This window comes from Orcinus orca, chromosome 6 (genome assembly GCF_937001465.1).
Source record: "Orcinus orca chromosome 6, mOrcOrc1.1, whole genome shotgun sequence".
Lineage (NCBI taxonomy): Eukaryota > Metazoa > Chordata > Mammalia > Artiodactyla > Delphinidae > Orcinus > Orcinus orca.
Window position 1 is genome coordinate 43,632,056 of NC_064564.1, and position 6,516 is coordinate 43,638,571.

The 6,516-nt window shown below is 35.9% G+C and overlaps 1 long non-coding RNA gene across 1 annotated transcript; it reads left to right on the forward strand.

The window, feature by feature from the left end:
- Positions 1–280: 280 nt before the first annotated feature.
- LOC125964688 (uncharacterized) lies at positions 281–5,021 on the forward strand. Its single transcript, XR_007477928.1, has 3 exons — positions 281–858; positions 3,040–3,189; positions 4,749–5,021. It is a non-coding gene; the product is annotated as an uncharacterized LOC125964688 (long non-coding RNA).
- The last annotated feature ends 1,495 nt before the right edge of the window (positions 5,022–6,516 follow it).

Sequence of the window (6,516 nt, forward strand, 5' to 3'; positions counted from 1 at the left end):
CAGCAAAAAGGTGAGTTAATAAAGAACGGTGGAAGGGAGGAAGTAAAGAAGAGAGAGAGAAAGGCAGAAAGATAGAAAAATGGAAGGAAGGAAAGGATAGAAGAAAAAGGTAAATTGATGAAAAGCAAGATGATAGAGAACAAAACAAGTTGGATTAAAATTTACTTACAGAAAGTGAGGTTGTTTCCCCCACAATGTATTTGAGCATCAAAGCACTGTCTAAATATCCACGCAAATTAAAACTCTTGGCAAGTGGTTGAGACTGTCTATATTTGTCTATTCCCCCCCTTCCCCTCTACCCACTTCCTAAAAGCGCACCAAGTCCCATCCTATTCGTCTTGTAGCAAGTCCTGTGTGTTCAAAACTCCTTCCCTTTTTCTCTCCTGTCCCCATCCACCTTCCTACACAATGGTGTTCTATCCAAACAGGAATAGGGAGAAAAAAGCTAGGTGTGGAAGCAATATAGTCATAGTTGGGATAAAAGGAAGCCATGAGTAAATCAACATATTTGGGCAGGGAGATGGGGAAAAACTGTTAATAAAATATATATCACCAGATGCAGTTGAGTATTGCATGTTTAATGAGCAGGGAAATATACTCAGCCTTTAAGTACTCTCTGAAGTGCTTTCAAGAGCTTAGGCAAACTTGTATTTTGTGCAAATCAAAGCTGTCTATTTAAAATGCATCATCCTCTTAATTTTCACAAATATTAAAGCAAAAGTCAGAGTGAAGAAAGCACATTGTCTGTAGGGGGAAAGAGGGAGGAATATTAATAATGTCTTCCTAATTTATTTTAGGTACAAATGACTTTATAAACTTCTTGCTGTTTGGTGGTTTTTGAGAAAAGGGGTGGCCAAAGTAAGTATAATGCATATAAAGGTAAAAATCAGTTTGAAAGGGCTGAATAGCTTGCTTATTTCTCTAAAGAGAATTCATCTGTATTTGTTTAGTGAGTAAACATGGATACTGCTTTGCAGGTGACTGCTTCTTTATAAATTTACAAGGTTTCCCAAGGGTCTTTATGTGAAACAGAGAAGTCCCTTTTAAAATTCCCTTAACGAAAGTTTCAAAAGGAATATCTGACAACATATATGTTGTCAAAACATGCCAAAAAATATACGGTATCTAGTGCAATATATGCTAAAAAACGATGGATTATTTGATCTAAAAACTGTATAGTTTCTCATTAGTTTAATGATTCTAATTCACTGATTCATGTATGCATGTATTCATCCATCCATCTATCCATTCAACATTTATTAAATGCCTATTATTTCTTGGTTCTATAAAAATGTATCTAAATTCCAAAGACAGAAGTGGTTAAATTATTCCAGCAGATATTATACCACACCTTTTCGAAATGCAATGTTTTCCTCAATACGTGATATACATATTTTATCAGCAAAATGTATTATCAAATCCATCCACTTATTTCCATTTCTTCTATGACTACTCTAGACCAAAGTACCAATAGCTGTCTCCTATAACAGTCTGACAATTTGTTTATTAATATTTTTCAGGCTTCTCCCTCCATGTCCATCCAGTCATACATTCTTAAACCAATTCTCTGCAAAGCAGCCAGAGTAGTAAACATAAGGTCTAATTCTGGTCACGTCACTTCTCTACATAAAGCCATTCACTGTCTTCCTAGTGTACATTTTTTGCACTTATAAAACCAATAACATAGTCTTTCAGAGTCAAACACTCATGATCGGAAACTCATAAACTTTATAAAAATAGCAACTTTTATTTGCTTAGTCATCTTAACATAACTAAATCCTAGTATAGTGTTATGTTTATTTTAAATATTGTCCATATGTTTTGAATGAAGGAATATGTAAGAGAAATTAATTATTTCCAATTCAAGATGCTAAAATCATATGCCCACAAAAAAATAGTGGCAGAATGAGGATTGAAAATCTAGGTTTTATGGGTTGGACTAAGAGGATAGTATGAGAAGGAAAGGAAGACATAAAGGGTATGATCAGTTGGTGGCACCAGTCACAGTAGATGTGGCAGACTAGGAGAAAACATGGGTGGAAACAAAATTAAAAGTTCAGTTTTATGTGGCTGTAAGACATTTAAGTGAAGACGTCTAGTAGGTTCTTGAATATACAAATAAAGCTGATAAGAGAGATCTCTGCCATATACATAAAAAACACAAAGATCCATGTTAATGTTATTTGACAACATCAAAGTACAGGACAGTGCTTGCCTAAGGACAAAACACAGAGAAAGAAGGAAGGGGGTCTAAACCCCAATCTAAACAAATATACCATATAGAGGTTAGAGAGAAATGGAACAGTGATAATGAAGATTTAGTACAAGTTTTCAGAAAAATAAGAAGGAAATGTAGTAGGATGAAGTGATAGGAGGAAAATTTAGAAAAGTAAATAGGCATTTATGTCAGATGTTCGTTGATGAATGTCATTCAGATAAAACAAAATGTCTCTTGTGGATCTGACAGAATGAAGTTACCAATGGTCTTAACATGAACAGCTTCATCAGATTGAAGGAGGAAGGGGAGGGAAGGTTTTATTAATGTCCTTGTTTAAGTAAAAGGTATTACAGTTTGCTATTTGGAGTGATGTGAGAAAAGAGGGGAGACTTGATTCAAGAGAGTTGAAGTAATCAAAGAATGAAGCCCTTTGGTTATAAAGATTAGATATAAGTGCATTGGCTAGAATATACCAGATTCTCAATATATGGTAGCTATTAATCTTATTCCCAGAAAGAATAAATATTACTGTAGTAAGTTTTAAATGTGTGTTGTTTGTGTTAGAATGAAATACTGCTTTTGTTATGTTTTTGCTTACCCAAATCATAATAAATGTGATCACTGATTCTCAGATCACAACTGAAAAATAAAATAGCATTTCGCTGACACACTCCCAACATCTCTAACCAAAATCTGTTCTGCTACATGTTTCCCCTAAACTGTCCTAGAAATCACCAAAGCATGCTTCACGAGTGGTCTAAGGATTAACTAATTGTCTTGGATACCAGCTGGTGTCTATTTTCTTTCTCTGCTGCTTCAAGGGTGTCTCTAATCAACACTACATCCAAAAGGGGGAGCTATGTGACCAGAGTTGCTACCAAGAGCACCGCTGATACTTCAGTAGCAATGATCAGGAGTGTTAACCTCTGGTTCCAGTGCCTAACATTGAAGACAATGAGGCATCACAGCTGGTATGCTTGCCAGTGCCAACTACCACCATAACTGCTGCATCCATCATTGCCAATCCCAGCACCGTATTTGCCACTGCCTTTTCCAGTAACCCCAGTACTCTCAGTGTCCCAGGAGTGTTGTAGAGCAGCATTCACTTAGCTTTTATTTGTCCTTTCACTGTCACCTTCTCAATCTATTATTCTATTGTGAGTTCAATGATGCTGGAGGTAGAGACAATGTTATTGTCACCATTAGCCATCTTTTCCAAATGTTCACTTTCCCTCAATTTTACTCATTCTTTCTTTTTTATGGTGGGGTGGGCAGGGGGTGGAGATTCTTACGTTGTCATACGAATGAGTTTGTTTCCAGACTAAACCATTCTTACCAGTATTCTTCTAGCATAGGCACAAAATGAGGCTTGATATAATAATTCACTTTGCAAAACAATTTGGTGGCAATGCTAGACCTCTTACATGTAACTTAAGGGGAAGGGGGAGGAATCAGAGATGCTTTCCAGGTACAAATTTAGAATATCACTATATTAAATTATAAAAGTTACCCAGAGTCTAAGTCTACTTCTAAAATAACCCATGAAATCCTCATAAGCTTCCCCAAAATCTAAGGTCAGAAAAGGTGTTTAAAAGTCAGATATGTTCTGGCTCACATTTTGTAATTTACTCAATTTTTAAAGTGTTTTCTTTTCTTAGTCCTTCTTTGAAGTCATGCCAGAATGTTAGCACAGGTCTAGTAGTCACAGACAGTCAAGTACGTATTTCTCCAAGAGATTGTTTTGGCATGTCAACTGGTAAAGATCCCATATGATGGTGATGACCACGATAATGGTGCTGCACTTAGTACAGATTAGGAGCTCCATATTTAAGAACTGGTATGTGAATTAATCCTAATCATTCACGTTTGCATGGAGTACTGCAAAGGATTTTATTATATATTACCTGATTTGATTCATAAAACCATCATGTAAGATGAGCAGGAATTATCAATCTCACTTCAATAACGAGGCCTAGAGTGATTAAGGGATTTACCCAATTACCCTCAGCTAATAAAATGGTTAAAAACAAGGTCTCTGGCCCTGTCTCCTTGACTTTTCATTATTTAATTCTTTCCTAAGGTGGTTTTCACCTTTTTTATTATTTAAATGTATATTTTAAGATAACTTTGCAGAAGCTTTACCATTGGGCTTTGGTGACCCTTGCATGTCAATTCTGGCTTAAAGCTCTCCTTGCTTGATTACCCAGACTCCTCTCAAAATGTACTTGTCCTTCAGAAACAAGTCAAGTAAAGTGAATCTGGACTTCTTTTCCAAGAGGTTTGTTTCAATATTTTGATTGACAAGTATCAAGTCTGCTATTTTGACAAGTACCACTCTTGACAAGTCAGAATGGTACTCTGTTCTTCTTACACTATTATTTAATACTGTTGTTATACTGTTGCTTAATGTCAACAGATTGTTTCAAAAGATGAGCTTTTACTGCACTAAAAAAGAAAAGAGGAGAATAGTTCAATGCATGTGAGGCTATTAGGAAACAGTGGGTAAATCTATCTAGTTTTTCATCTACAGAAAACGAAAGATCCCTGACTCATATAATATACACGGTGAATACGTCACTTACAGGTATACTTCTAAAAAAAATCTTCACATCAATCACAGGAAGAAACATTGTGGTTTTTTTAAAACACAAGTCAGTAAAGAAGACGTGGCACATATATACAATGGAATATTACTCAGCCATAAAAAGAAATGAAATTGAGCTATTTGTATTGAGGTGGATAGACCTAGAGTCTGTCATACAGAGTGAAGTAAGTCAGAAAGAAAAAGATAAATATCGAATGCTAACACATATATATGGAATTAGAAAAAAAAATGTCATGAAGAACCTAGGGGTAAGACAGGAATAAAGCCACAGACCTACTAGAGAATGGACTTGAGGATATGGGGAGGTGGAAAGGTAAGCTGTGACAAAGCGAGAGAGAGCCATGGACATATACACACTAACAAACGTAAGGTAGATAGCTAGTGGGAAGCAGCCACATAGCGCAGGGAGATCAGCTCGGTGCTTTGTGACCGCCTGGAGGGGTGGGGTAGGGAGGGTGGGACGGAGACGCAAGAGGGAAGAGATATGGGAACATATGTATATGTATAACTGATTCACTTTGTTATAAAGCAGAAACTAACACACCATTGTAAAGCAATTATACCCCAATAAAGATGTTAAAAAAAACAAAAAACCCCACAAGTCAGCAAGAATGAAAGTGTATTGGGTGCATCAAGTCAAAAACTAGGTGCACCAAAAACTCCAGGAATATGCTATTCTTATGTTTAAATTGTATTCTAAGATATAGCAGTTGTTATCACCAAGAACCTTGTTAAAATGCAGAATCTCAGGTCTTACAATTAAATCTCTTCAATTAGAATGTGTATTTTAACAAGATACTCTAGGCAATTTCTATGCATACTAACAACATGAGAAATAATGATCTGGATTCCAGATCCTAGGGAGAAACCTCAGAGGTCATCAGCAAGCAATCCATTCTTTGCAATACATGGTTCTAAAATCGACTATTGAATTAACTATTTATTCCTTCAACAAATATATTTCAGTTCCTACTTATGTTGTGATTAAAAAAATGTTTATAGTCATGTTCTTACGGAACTTTCAAAGGAATGGGGTAGAAAAAACTTGAAGAAAAAAAAAGTGAGAACTATTTTAAAAGAGAAAATACAAGAAGCTATGGAAGTTATAAAACTACACTAGAGCAGTGATTCTGAAATTTGATCATATCTACTAGTCATCCAGAGAGCTTGCTAAAGCATTGATTTTTGTGCCTCAGCCGCACACCCCCACAATCTCAGAGTTTAGGATTCAGCACTTCTAGGTTGCTGTGCAAAAATTTGCATTTCTATCAAGCTTACCAGTAATGCAAATGTTGCCAATCCAATGACAATGCTTTGCATATAAAGGATATAGAGTGTAACAGTAGTCATTCCTAGCAAAATAAACATTGAGTAGACCTGAAGCTAAGAAAGTAATTAGTTGAATAGTGAGTAGAAGAGAGATCTAACAAGCCAAGAGGCAAGGAAACAAACAGTACAAAGAGACCACTGAGAGGGAGAGGATGTAGGGAGGAGTATGTAAGACTGATTCAAGAAAGTGAAATGAGACCAGTGCACCCGGAATATAGACCTAAAGAAGTGATTTAACAAGTTGAAAGAGACAGGAACTCAACCATGAAGAGTCCTGTAATCTCTTGGACTGATTTTAGTTTTTAGCCTAAGGGCTTATGTGAAACTCTAACATGTTCTAAGCACAAAATATAAATACTCAAAT